This window comes from Talpa europaea (assembly GCF_964194135.1).
Source record: "Talpa europaea genome assembly, chromosome: 9".
Lineage (NCBI taxonomy): Eukaryota > Metazoa > Chordata > Mammalia > Eulipotyphla > Talpidae > Talpa > Talpa europaea.
Genome location: NC_140076.1, coordinates 26,874,893 through 26,889,736, shown reverse-complemented (window position 1 = coordinate 26,889,736; position 14,844 = coordinate 26,874,893). Strand labels below are relative to the sequence as shown.

At 41.2% G+C, this 14,844-nt stretch overlaps 1 protein-coding gene and 1 pseudogene across 12 annotated transcripts in view; one reads left to right on the top strand and one right to left on the bottom strand.

Moving 5' to 3' along the window:
- Positions 1-14,844, bottom strand: part of ST3GAL3 (ST3 beta-galactoside alpha-2,3-sialyltransferase 3) — a gene marked incomplete at its 3' end in the record, with an annotated part of 165,599 nt that overhangs the window by 112,254 nt on the left and 38,501 nt on the right. The window lies entirely within an intron of this gene.
- On the top strand, positions 5,746-6,203 carry LOC311177039 (S-phase kinase-associated protein 1-like; annotated as a pseudogene). The gene has a single exon. The product of its transcript is annotated as an S-phase kinase-associated protein 1-like (transcript).

Here is a 14,844-nt window from a genome sequence, read left to right as displayed (position 1 = left end):
TCTCCTGACTCGCCCACTGCTCCCTTCAGCAGTGTACTTTGGTCAGTCTGCCTGTTCTGTTCCCCAGTCTGTCTCTAGTGAATCCTCTCACCCCCCACACCGCTGGCCTGTACCCCAGCTCTTGCATGCATAAATAAATCTTTAAAAAAAATAAGTACTGGAAGTCAAAATGTAGGGAAGGCTATATGCTGTGCCAACCCCTGTCACAAAGTCCCCTCCCCAGTGAGGTTTGGGGTAGCATCCTATCATTAAATGTGAATGTTTCTATTACAAAATGAATAGATTTTACGCTAAGTGGGATTATAAATAAATTCACATCATTTCAGGTCAGATTTTGCTGCCAAGTGAGTTCTGACATGAACATGATGGTGAAAAGTGATTTAAAAATAGATCTGGAGTTCCTATTTGCAGTGGTGGTGGATCTCTAACAGAACCCACCTGATGGACTGGTATGAGGACTAATTCATTCACATACAGCACTCAATACATGCTGCTATTGGTGATTTTAACTTCATCACTGTCATCATCAACATCATTGATTTGGCGGAAGTGAAAAGGGGAGTAAGAGTGGGGAAAGACAGTAAAGCAGAAAAGGGGTTAGTAAACAGATTGGCAAGGCAGACCAGATCAGATGTGCCTTAGGAATTTGGATTTTACTGAGAGAGTAGAGAGAGTATAAAAGAGGCACATTAAGATTTTCAGAAAGGTGTCAATATCAAGAAATTTGTTTTGGAGCATCTGGCGGTGAGGGCCCACAGGTTCTGGGAGCAGGGCCCTTATCTACTGAGCATCCTCTGATCCCACTGTCACTGCCACTTGGGACCTTTCTGACCTTGTGACCCAGAGCCCCCAACGAGGAATAGCTCATCCCCAACCTTGCCATGAAAGAGGTCATCCATGCCTTCATCTCTGAGAACGGCAAGCTGGAGGGCCACTGACCACTTTGCCTGGCACCCCAGTCCAGGAGGCCCTTGGGGCAGTAGCTCCCAGCCCTGTACATAGTTTGTTGTGCCTCCCCACCCCCAATCAGTTCTGTTGCTGGGCCACAAGCCTCCCCTTTCCCCCTTCTAGGCCAAAAACAGCAGGCAACGGTGGGCTGGGCTGAGGCCACCACTGACACTGTTGTCCTGTAACAAAATCTGTGAGTGTGGCAAAAAAAAAAAAAAAAAAGCGGGGAGTGGGGGGGAAGAGACATTTGTTTTGGGAAAACGACTGTAGTGGCAATGTGAAGACGGAAATAAGGAGGCTAAAACTTGTCAGGAGGGCTGTATATAAACCAGTACGAGATGATGAAGGTTTAACACAAGACTGTGATGGAGGGAATGGAAAGAGGGGATGAAACGTCAGAGGAAGAATGGGCAGGATTTGGAAATTGATGAGATGTGAGGTAATGAGGACCAAGAGAAAATGGTATCACAGAACACAAAGGAGTAGAGATTCTCCAGAAATAGATGGACAGAAATAATGTTAAATATAACCACAAAGGTCAGGTTTGAAAAGTATTCTCTGGATTTGGCAATTAGGATAATACTGGTGATCTCAAGAAGAACAGGCGCAAGTAAATTAGTTAGAATGGAAGCCAAACAATATAAATGCCATAATGGAGCCAGGTCAAATGCTAAGTAAGAAAACAGAATAGTTATGAGTTTAGTAATAAAAAGATCTTCAGTGACCTGCATCATTTACTGCAACTTGACTTAAAGAAGTGGTATTGGTAACCTATAAAACTGCAGTGGTTTACAGGGACAAGAAAGTGAACGGTGGATGCCTGCTTTATTTTCTCTATAAAACAGCATGCAGTCATTGGCTGTGAGCTAGGGAGGGAAAGACTCCTCTTCCAAATAAATCTTTTTCAGTGAGCGGCCAGTAAATAGTTTAGGCACTGTGGATGGCTTATAAACTGTCACATACCACCCCAGGTGGTGGTGTTTTGTTTTATTTTGCCTAACAATCCTCTAAAAATGTAAAACCATTTTTAACTCAAACCATCCAAAACCTGCTGTGGGCTGGGTCTGGCACAGGAACCAGTTTACCAAACCCTGAGTTAGGTGATACAAACACCATTGCACCCTTCCAAACTCTCCCCGAAAAGACAGGAAAGATTGTTATAAAGCAGAACAAAGACCAAGACAAAGAAAGTGGGAGAGGAGACACCAGCAACAAAAATTTGGAAGCTTGATCCATATGATCCAGCAATTCCACTACTAGGCATTAACCCAAAGGACACAGAAACATCAATTCCAAAGAGCATCTGCACCCCTGTGTTTATAGCAGCACTGTTTACAATAGCTAAGCTTTGGAAACAACCCAAATGCCCAAAAATAGATGACTGGATCAAGAAGATGTGGTACATATACACCATGGAATATTACTCAGCATTCAAAAAAAATAAACACATTCAATTTGCAGCAACATGGATGGAGCTGGAAGGGATCATGCTCAGCGAAATAAGCCAGAAAGAAAAAGAAAAATACCGGATGGTCTCACTCATAGCAGGAATCTAGAGAACTTAAATAAGGGACCAGGAAAATGAATAACTATAAGAAAGTGAAAATCAAAATCAACAAACAACTATGAACCAGAGACACTCTATGGGGGGTGGGGGGTGGGGGGCGGGGAGGGGAGGGATTGGGGTCAAAATAAGGGGGTCGCAATTGTATGGGGAATATAAAAATAAAATTTATAATAAAAAAATTTGGAAGCTTGAAAGCTAATAAACAAGTGGAACCAATTCCACAAAAGCCAAGAAATCTGATTCCTACACCAATGGTGACAAAAGTTGAAATGTTATCTAAAATATACAACAGAAACCCCAAAAACTCAGCACCATGGACCATTGGAGCAGGGGTAAGACACTAAAAACTAGACACCACATCCTTAAATATGGGCTGACAGCCAAGGGAGCCAGCCAAGATCACAGGGCATTAGAGTAAAGAAACTAATGTAAAGAGCGAGAACAAAATAAATGAAAAATAAATGCAACCTGGATAAATAAAATAGATATGGAGGTGAAAACTTAGGGGAAAATCATCAAAATACTCAAAGAGAATAAACAAGTAGGAGATGACATTTTTATTTTATTTTATTTTTTATTTTTTTTAAAGATTTATTTATTTTTATACAAGAACTGGGGTACAGGCCAGATGTGTGGGAGGGTGAAAAGATTCACCAGAGACAGAGCGGGGGAGCACAACAGGCAGACCGTCGAAATGCACTGCTGAGGGGAGCAGCAGGCGAGACAGTAGAGGTCTGCCGCACCATGTGGGACTCTTGCTGGCGGGCCGGGATCAAACCCACGCTGCAGAGGCTGCGGACAGCTTCACAGTGCGGCATTCAACCTGCGGCCTGCGCCCACCAGGGAGGCCCAAGGAGATGACATTTTTAAAGTACACTTAGTGAATAAAAATCAAAAATATGAAAATCAAAAATATGATAGCAGAAATGAACTGGAAAATAAATCAAGAAAATCTCAGAATAGAAAGGAATAGAAATAGAAACCCTAGGGTTGGTTAGGGTTAGGGTCAGGGTCAGGGTCAGGGTCAGGGTCAGGGTCAGGGTCAGGGTTTCTATTCTATCTTAGAATAGAAAATCTCAGAATAGAAAGGAAAAGTCAGAAATGGGAAATGAGAGAGAAAAAACATTTTAAAATTCGAGAGCCAGTCTAAGAAACATAACTGAATAGAAATTCTAGGGAGACAGGAGAAGAGAAAAAAAAAAGAGAAAATATTCAAAAAAGTATTTCAATAAAATGCCTACTTAACTAAAGGGTTTGATATTGTGAGTTTGAAAGAAGCCACAAAGTGTGCAGCACAATATGAAAACAACCTTCCACCAAAGCACATCATCATAAAATTACTGAAATTTTCTGAAAACTTCCAGGAAGAACTGAAACAGGATCCCCAAGGCTGCTACCTGGGGGTGTGATCAGGTTTAAGGGCTGACAGCTTTAGCAGTTTACAGTCAGCCCCAAGGTCATGGGCACCAGCCTGGTTCAGGGCAGCTCTGACAAACATCCTGCCCTGCTGAAGGGCTCCAGCCTGGCCTCCCGCTGAGGAGACCACCTCACTGTAGGCTGGAGATTCACTCTTGAGACTATTAAGGATCATCAATGGACCGGTCTGATTAGAGTTTGACGGGCTTCAATCAGACAGAAGAAGTTGTCAACAGACTAATCAGGCTTGAAAGGTAGGAGATTAAGCCGAGGTTCCAGGGGGCTAGGGATTCAGACCCATCCAGACCTTCTCCCTGGAAGACCTTTGCAATCTCACTTGTCAGGAAGAGTCGTTCAGTCCTCCTGGCAAGAACTGAGAACTACATTGACTTCATAGAACTTCATAGACTGCTCCTGCCTCTAGCCCTGACTTCAACCTCACCTGCTGACTGGCATCCCTGGCCTGTGCCCATTGGTCTCTGCCCTGTGTCTCTGAACGGACTATCTTCTGACTAGATCAAGAAGATGTGGTACATATACACAATGGAATATTACTCAGCAATCAAAAAAGATAAACTCATGCAATTTGCAGCAACATGGTTGGAGCTGGAAGGGATTATGCTCAGCAAAATAAGCCAGAAAGAAAAAGAAAAATACCAGATGGTCTCACTCACTAAATTCCTCATTCATAGCAGGAATTTAGAAAACCTAAATAAGGACCAAGAAAAAAAGACTAATTATAATAAAGATCAAAATCAACAAGCAATTATAAACCAGAGACACACTACGGGGGAGGGGGTAGGGGGGAAGGGAGTAGGATCAAAACAAGGGGGGTGGGAATTGTATGGGGACTATAACCAAGATGACAATGCATATATTGTGCAAAAATGAAAAATGATGTAAAAAATATTAAAAAATTAAATTAAATTTAAAAAATAATAAAAGGACTATCTTTGATTGGTTTATGTCAACAGCTCTCAAAGGGATGTAACACTAGTGTCTGTACTCTGGCACCAGCAGAACTGTTGCTGTGTGTCTGGCTCCCAGTGAGAGCTGTCCACCACTTCTGATCCTCTGGCACTGCTTCCGAGCACTGCTGTCTCTAGCACAGTCCAGCCTTCTAACAGGTATTGCTGGTTGCTGTGGTGCCACCTCAGCAGCACCACCTGTGAACATCTCCAGCTACTGCTGTGGTTGGATCCTGGTCCACCATCTACCAATATGTCACCAGCTCCAGGCTTTCATCTCAACATCATCTAGCATGAGCAGCCTTTGGTTTGGACTATTGGACACTGTGGACACTATCTGGGGTAGGGCAGCTGGTCATTTGTGGCCTCAGAAACTCTTTCCTTTTCCCCAATTACCTCCTTCTTAAGAAACCCCATTGTTGTTGCACCCTGAGCATGTGTGGTGTTTTGCAGTTGTAAGTATATGGGTGAGAACCCACAGTGACCTGTCCCCCAGCCTTGGCACTGTTTTAGAATAACAAGAAGCATATTCTTTTTTTTTTAATTTTATAGGACAGATTTATTAGGAAAAGGGGGGAAAAAGAGGCACCTGCATAATCACAGGCAGGCAAGAGAGCTGCAACAACAAGCAGATTTTATACAAATAAACAAATAAATAAATAAATAAATAACAGAATGGCATGAAATTCCTCAACAGGAAAAATAAAAGCATAGAATACAGTGAGGCAGTATTTTTAAAACTTTGAGGGAAGGTAGGGGCCTTGTTCTCCACCTTTCTCTTCTTTCTGCTGATGCTACCCAGCTGTCATCAGCCTGTGGTCTTCCACCACGCTGAGACCAAGCACCATGCTCTCAGTTAAGTTTCAGAATTCTGATGGAGAGATATTTGAAATTTATGTAGAAATTGCCAAACAATCCATGACAATCAAGACAGTGTTGGAAGACTTGGAAATGGATGATCAGTCCCTCTACCAAAGTTTATGCAGTAATATTTAAAATATCATTCAGCGGGGTACCCACTGTAGAATGAGACCTCCTCATGAGGATGATGAGAACAAAATAAAGTGGACAGACATTATCCCTGTTTGGACCAAGAATTCCTAAAAGTTGACCAAGGAACTTTTTGAACTTGTTCCGGCTGCAGACTACTTAGACATCAAAGGTTTGCTTGATGTTACATGCAGGACTATTGACAGTATGATCAAGGGGAAAACTCCTGAGGAAACTGGCAAGACCATTAGAATCAAAGATGACTTTGATTCACTGAAGCAGCAGCAGCCCCGGTAGGAAAAGAGAACCAGTGATGTACAGAGAAATGAAATGTTGTACCTGACAAATACTGGTCGCACTATTCTGTTTATAATTGTTAATATTAGACAGACAAATGTAGCAGCAAATCAACTGTATCAGCAGAATACTGTCCTCATTGCTGTGTAGTTTAAGTACAATTCCAGACCTATGGTTGAGTTTCTTCTAGTATGATCAAGTTACTTTTTTCTTTGTTCTGAATAAAAGTGAACTGAACTTAACTCTATAGAAAGTGACACTTTGGGGGCCTCCCCGGTGGCGCAGCGGTTGAGCGCTGGGTTGCGAAGCTGCCCGCGGCCTCTGCGGCACCGGTTCGATCCCCGGCTGCTCTCCGGCCACCAGAGGAGGGTCCCACATGGCGTGCAGACCTCTCCTGCTGCCCGCTGCTCCCCTCAGCAGTGGACTTCGGTCCTTCTGCCTGCTCTGCTCCCTGCTCTGGCTCTGGTGAATTCTCTCACCCTCCCGTGCTTCTTACTGTACCCAGTGCATGTATAAACAAAACAAACAAACAAACAAATAAATAAATAAAACATGCTTCTATAAAAAAAAAAAAAGAAAGTGACACTTTGGGTTTTCCCTCTTTTTTTATAAAGTGATTCTGTCTAACTTATTGTCCAATTAACTTTAGTGACCTTTTTAAAGTTAGTATTGTACAAAATCAACACACAAAAATCAGTAGCCTTCCTATACACAAACAATAAATCTGAAGAAGAAATCAAGAAAACCATTCCTTTTATTATTGAAACAAAAAAAAATCAAATACTTCGGAATAAACCTAACAAAAGAAGCACAGGACCTATACAAAGAAAACTCTAAAACACTGTTAAAAGAAATAGAAGTAGACACAAAGAAATGGAAAGACATCCCCTGCTCATGGATCGGAAGAATTAACATTATCAAAATGGCCATCCTACCAAAAGCAATCTACAGATTCAATGCTATTCCAATTAAAATTTCAATGTCATTCTTCAAATAAATAGAAAAAATATTGATGAAATTCATATGGAGCCACCAAAAACCCCGAATAGCCAAAACCCTCCTGAAAAAAAAAAAAAGAAAGGAATGGGGGCCTCACTCTCCCAGATTTCAAACTATACTACAAAGCCGTAATAATCAAAATTGCATGGTATTGGAACCAGAACAGACACATGGACCAATGGAACCTAACAGAAAACCCAGAAATAAACCCACAGATTTATGGTCAACTAATTTTTGACAAAGGAGCAAAGAATATGCACTGGAGCAAAGAAAGTTTGTTCAATAAATGGTGCTGGGAAAACTGGGTCGCTATATGCAAAAGAATGAAACTTGACCACTACCTCACACCATGCACAAAAACGAATTCAAAATGGATTAAAGAACTAGACATAAGACCTGAAAACATAAAATATATAGAAGGAAATATAGGCGAAACGCTACATGACATGCACCTCAAAGATATCTTTACAGACACATCACCCAAAGCAGTGATAGTGAAAGCAAAGATAAACAGCTGGGACTACTTCTGCACAACAGAAGAGCCTAAATTAAAGAGCTTCTGCACAGCAAAAGAGACAATAACCAAAACAAGCGAAACCCCACTGACTGGGAGAAAATTTTTGCACACAACACTAATGATAAAGGACTGATGACAAAAATCTACAAAGAACTGATGAGACTCAACAAAAACAAAGAAAATAATCCAGTCAGAAAATGGGCAGAAGAGCTAAAAAGAAACTTCTCCAAAGAGGAAATGCAAATGGCCAACAGGCATATGAAAAAATGTTCAACATCATTTGTAATCAGGGAAATGCAAATCAAAACTACAATGAGATATCATCTCACACCAGTGAGAATGGCACATATTAAAATAACTTGCAACAACAAATATTGGCGAGAATCTGGAGAAAAAGGAACTCTCCTGCACTGCTGGTGGGAGTGCAAACTGGTCCAAGCACTACGGAAAGCTGTGTGGCGATTACTCAACCTACTAAAGATAGAGCTTCCATATGATCCATCAATTTCACTCCTAGGTATTTACCCAAAGGAACAGAAACATTAATTCCAAAGGGCATCTGCACCCCTATGTTTATAGCAGCATTGTTTACAATAACTAAGCTTTGGAAACCCAAATGCCCAAAAATAGATGACTGAATCAAGAAGATGTGGTACATATACACCATGGAATATTACTCAGCAATCAAAAAAGATAAACACATGCAATTTGCAGCAACATGGATGGAGCTGGAAGGGATCATGCTCAGCGAAATAAGCCAGAAAGAAAAAGAAAAATACTGGATGGTCTCACTCATAGCAGGAATATAGAAAACCTAAATAAGGGACCAGGAAAAAGAATAACTATAAGAAAGAAAAAATCAACAATCAACTATGAACCAGAGACACACTATGGGGGGGGGGGAGAAGGGATTGGGGTGAAAATAAGGGGGTTGCAATTGTATGGGGAATGTAAAAATTTAAAAAATTAAAAAATACATTTAGTATTATAAATAAAAGCAACTTTTTTTTTTAAATATTTATTTTTTTATACAAGAACTGGGGTACAGGCCAGCTGCGCTGTAGGGTGAGAGGATTCACCAGAGACAGAGCGGGGAACAGAACAGGCAGACCAATGAAATATACTGCTGAGGGGAGCAGCAGGCGAAACAGGAGAGCTCTGCCGCACCATGTGGGACCCTCGCTGTCCAGCCGGGATCGAACCGGTGCTGCAGAGGCTGCGGACAGCTTGGCAGTGCAGTGCTCATCCACCTGTGATACCAGGGGAGGACCAATAAAAGCAACTTTCAAAAGCTTTCTGAAATAGAATTAAAATGTATTATCTTTACTTATAAATACCCTGGAAAAAGGTTATTCAAGGTAAATGTCATGAGTGGAGTTATGAGAATGGCTTTGAGCTTCCTGGAGTGAAGGAGTACCAACCCAATATATAGACCTGATTAGCCTGTGTTGAATGGGGCTACCTTAATTGGATCTGAGGGTTTGTTTTGCACATTTAATCCTCTCAGCTTTGAATACATTGGCTAAAGACTCTGTTCCTACTCTGTGGGGTTTTTGGCAGAAACATAACTAGACAATTTGTTAGGTTTACAATTAAAAAGGATACTCAAGCCATATGATACGTCATCTTTTTATAATCAGTGATCCCATGTGGAAAAAATTATTTTTACTGCTTACATGTAAAAAGTAATTTAACCTTTAACATTAAAATGTGTGTGGCAAAACACAGAAAGCATCCATCGTGAAAGCAAGATACTTTCGATAAAAGGTAAGTTATGTAGGGGGCCTCCCCTGGTGCTGCAGGCAGTTGAGCGCAGCACTGTGAAGCTGTCCGTGGCCTCTGCAGTGTGGGTTCAATCCTGGCCAGCCGGCAAGAATCCACATGGCGCAGCAGACCTCTCCTGCCTCGCCTGCTGCTGCCCTCAGCAGTATATTTCAGTCAGTCTGCTTGTTCTGTTCCCCACTCTGTCTCTGGTGAATTCTCTTACCCTCCCACACAATTGGCCTTTGCCTGGTTCTTCTGTGCATGAATAAATAAATCTTTAAAAAAAAAAATTAAGTTATATAATAGGTAGTAAAAAAGGGGGAGGGTGATTTCCTACCAAGAATTCTGTACCCAGCCAGGCAATCATTTAGTGTAATTAAGAATGAAGACATCTTCACACAGCAAAATCTCAAAAACTTACCTCTCAAGCATCTTTTCTTTTCTTTTAAAGGTTTATTTTATTACATGCATACAAGAACTGGGGTAGAGGCCAGAGGTATGGTGGGGTGGTGGGGTGGTGCGAGGATTCACCAGAGACAGAGTGGGGAACAGAACAGGCAGATCTACTGAAAATATACTGCTGAGGGGAACAGCAGGCAAGTCAGGAGAGGTCTGCTGCACCATGTGCTGCAGAGGCTGCCCACAGCTTTATAGGTTACGTCTTAACCCCTTGCGCCACCAGGGAGACTCCCTCTCAAGCATCATTTCTCAGGAAGTTAATAGGGAGATGTATTCCATTAAATGAGGAATAAAATTAAAACAAACAAACAAAAACCCCAAGGGATCCAGGAAATGAGGTATACCAGAAGAGGATGATGGTGAAGGAAGACTCCAAGACCACAGCTCAACAGCAGGGTTAGAGAGCAAACAGTCCAACAAGAACATGTCAGAAGACTGCTAAAGAGATTTCTTCGGGCCTCCCCTGGTGGCGCAGCGGTTGAGGGCTGGGCTGCGAAGCTGCCTGCAGTCTCTGCAACACCGGTTCGATCCCCGGCCGCCGGGGAGGGTCCCACATGGCGTGCAGACCTCTCCTGCCGCCCGCTGCTCCCCTCAGCAGTGTACTTCGGTCCTTCTGCCTGCTCTGCTCCCCGCTCTGGCTCTGGTGAATTCTCTCACCCTCCCGCGCTTCTGACTGTACCCAGTGCTTGTATAAATAAATAAATAAATCTTTAAAAAAAAAAAAAAAAGAGAGATTTCTTCAAAAAACTGAAACTGACAGATTATCTAATATGTCTGAACATATGGTAAGATTTATACAACTGGAGGGGCGGAGCAACATGGCGGCGAGGAGACGCTGCGAGTAAGATCTCCCATTAAAAAAAGTTAATAGGGAGGAAAAGCGGCAGGTCCCAGTGAGAACTGGGACACGGAAGATAAACGGGTGACTCCAGCAAACTACCCGAAGAAGAAAGTGGCCATAAAAGAGGACCAGAAGGGAGGGAAGCGCAGAACCCTGCTCCCCTCCCCCGCCCACAGAGGCGGCACTCTGCGACCGGCAGAGAGGAGGAAAACAACAAACCAAAACGGCCACCACGAACAAACGACACAGCAAGCGGGACTGTGAGTGGAAAGGAACTATTGCAGCCACCACACCCCTTGAACGGGAGCTGAGGCGAACCCTGCAGGATTCGCCGCGGCGGTGAGCGAACGGCTCCGGGCGCCATTAGAGAAGAACAAAGACCCCGGGAGACGCGCACACAGCCCGGGCTGCCTGCCGATGACTCCTGGAGGAACCAGAGGGGAGAAGAGAAGCCCACCCAAGATGCCGGCCAGTCCCAACAACACAGTGTCCCAACGCATACGGCAAATTAGAAAACAGACAGTAGGGAGGAGAAGAACCACACGCAACCTAGCAACTCTCCAGAGAAAAAGCACACCACAAAAAGAAAACCAGCCCCCAGATTGCAACGACAGTAACTTGGAAGAACTTCTGAGCCTTCCAGAAAGAGAATTTAAAATTGCCGTGATTAAAAAACTGACAGAAGTCATAAAGGAAAACAATGATAAGGGAAAAATAATCAACGATCAGAAGAATGAAATTGAGTCCCTAAAGAGGGAAGTAAAAGAAATGCAGGAGATCAAAGAATTAGTGGAAGAACTAAAGAATTCTGGGAAAAGCAATGAAAGCAGAATTGATGAAATGGAAGAATGAATAAGTGCTCTTGAAGACACAGAAATAAAAAGAACCAAAACAGAAAAGGAAAGAGAAGTACGAAGGAAAAAGAATGAAGAAAGACTTCGGGAACTATCTGACTCCATGAGGAAAGGAAATATAAGAGTTATAGGAATACCAGAAGGAGAGGAGAGAGAAGTAGGAACAGAGAAAATATTCAAAGAGATAATTGAAGAGAACTTCCCAAATGTGAAGAAGGAGCTGAAAATTGATATACAAGAAGCAAGAAGAACACCAAACTTCCACGACGAAAGAAAAAATACAGCAAGACACATAATAGTAAAGCTCCCAAGAATCCAGGACAAGGAAAAAATAATGAAGCTGGCAAGAGGGAAGAAACAGATAACATTCAAAGGAAAGCCAATCAGGCTGACATCAGACTTCTCCGAAGAAACACTACGGGCAAGGAGAGAGTGGAGGGACATAGTCAACAGACTCCAAGAAAACAGATGCCAACCAAGAATACTCTATCCCGCAAAGCTCTCCTTCCTCTTTGAAGAAAGAATATGGACCTTCCCAGACAAACAGAAACTCCGGAATTTCATTGCAACTAAACCCCCACTCCAAAAAATACTACAAGGAGTCCTAAAGCCAGAACCTCAGAGGGACGAATAACAATGAAAGAAGGCCAAAAAAAAAAAAAGTTATTAAAAGAATAAATAAATAAAATCAAAGGAAAGACAAACACAATGGCAAATACAGATGTTAACATATCAATATTAACTCTAAATGTAAATGGACTAAACTCTTCAATAAAAAGACACAGAGTTGCAGCCTGGATTAAGAAACAAAACCCAACCTTTTGCTGTCTCCAGGAAACACATTTAGCTACAAAAGATAAAAATAGGCTCAAAGTTAAAGGATGGAAAACAATCCTACAAGCAAATGGACCAAAAAAGAAAGCAGGAACAGCTATACTTATATCAGATAAAACAGATTTCAAACTCAAAAAGATAAAAAGAGACCCCAATGGTCACTACATTATGATCAAGGGGACAATACTTCAAGAAGAAATAACACTCATTAACATATACTCACCAAACGAAGGAGCATCAAAATATATCAGTCAACTGTTGTCCTCTCTGAAAACAGACATCAGAGAAAACACATACGTAGTGGGAGACTTCAACACACCACTATCAACAATGGATAGATCAACAAGACAAAAAATAAGTAAAGAAACCAAAGCTCTAAATAAGGACCTAGAGCAACTGGGCTTAACAGACATCTATAGAACACTAAACCCCAAAAAAACGGAGTACACATTTTTCTCAAGCGCACACGGATCATTCTCCAGGATCGATCACATACTGGGGCACAAGACAAACATCAACAGATACACCAAGATTGAAATCATATCAACCATCTTTTCTGACCATGAAGGCATCAAACTAGAAATAAACCATAAAAAGAAGGCAAGGAACTTTCCTACCTCATGGAGATTAAAAACCACACTACTGGAAGACCACTGGACTAATGAGGAGATCAAAGAAGAAATTAAAAAATTTTTTGAATTGAACGACAAGGAGGACACCAATATCCTAAATGTATGGGATGCAGCAAAAGCAGTAATAAGAGGAAAATATATAGCAATAGAAGCTCACATCAAGAAACAAGAAAGAACTCAAAGAAACAACCTAATCTCGAAGCTCAAAGATCTAGAAAAAGAACAACAAAAAAACCCCAAAACCAGTAGAAGAAAAGAAATAATAAAAACCAAAGCAGAAATAAATGAAATTGAAACTAAAAAAACAATCCAAAAGATCAATGAAACCAAGAGCTGGTTCTTTGAAAAAATCAATAAAATAGACAAACCCCTAGCCAGGCTCACAAAGGAAAAAAGGGAGAAAGCACAAATAAACAGGATCATCAATGAAAGAGGAGAAATCACAACGGACACAGCAGAAATCAAAAGAATAATCAGTAACTACTATGAACAGTTATATGGAAACAAGTTTAATAATCTAGAGGAGATGGACAAATTCCTACAACTCTACAATCACCCAAAGCTAGATAAAGAAGAAATAGAACACCTAAACAGACCAATTTCAATTAGCGAAATTGAAATGGTAATCAAAAACCTCCCCAAAAACAAAAGCCCAGGACCTGATGGATTTACAAATGAATTCTACCAAACATTCAGAGATGAATTAGTGCCTATCCTTCACAAACTCTTCCAAAAAATTGAGAAGGAAGGGACAATACCAAACACGTTCTATGAAGCCAACATTACACTAATACCAAAACCGAACAAGGACAACACAAAAAAGGAAAACTACAGGCCAATCTCCCTAATGAACACTGATGCAAAAATCCTCAATAAAATTTTAGCCATCAGAATCCAACAATGTATCCATAAGATAATTCACCACGACCAAGTAGGATTCATTCCAGGGGCACAAGGATGGTTTAACATCCGAAAATCAATCAACGTTATCCAACACATCAACAAAAAGAAATATAAAAACCATATGATAATATCAATAGATGCTGAGAAAGCTTTCGACAATGTGCAACACCCATTCATGATAAAAGCCCTTGAAATTCTTGGGATACAAGGAACATACCTCAACATCATAAAGGCCATCTATGACAAGCCAACAGCCAGTATCATTCTCAATGGTGAAAAGCTGAAAGCAATTCCATTAAGATCTGGAACAAGACAAGGATGTCCACTCTCACCACTGCTTTTCAATATAATACTGGAAGTCCTAGCCAGGGCAATAAGACAAGAGAAAGACATCCAAGGAATCCAAATAGGAAAAGAAGAAGTCAAACTATCACTATTTGCAGACGATATGATATTATACATAGAGAACCCCAAAAACTCCACAGAAAAGCTAATTCAACTCATCAATCAGTTCAGTAAAGTGGCAGGATACAAAATCAACATGCAAAAGTCAGTAGCCTTCCTATACACAAACAATAAATCTGAAGAAGAAGAAATCAAAAAAACCATCCCTTTTGTTATTGAAACAAAAAAAATCAAATATTTGGGAATAAATCTAACAAAAGAGGTAAAGGACCTATACAAAGAAAACTATAAAACACTGTTAAAAGAAATAGAAGAAGACACAAAGAAATGGAGAGACATCCCCTGCTCGTGGATTGGAAGAATAAACATTATTAAAATGGCCATCCTTCCAAAAGCAATATACAGATTCAATGCTATTCCAATCAAAATTTCAATGTCATTCTTCAAAGA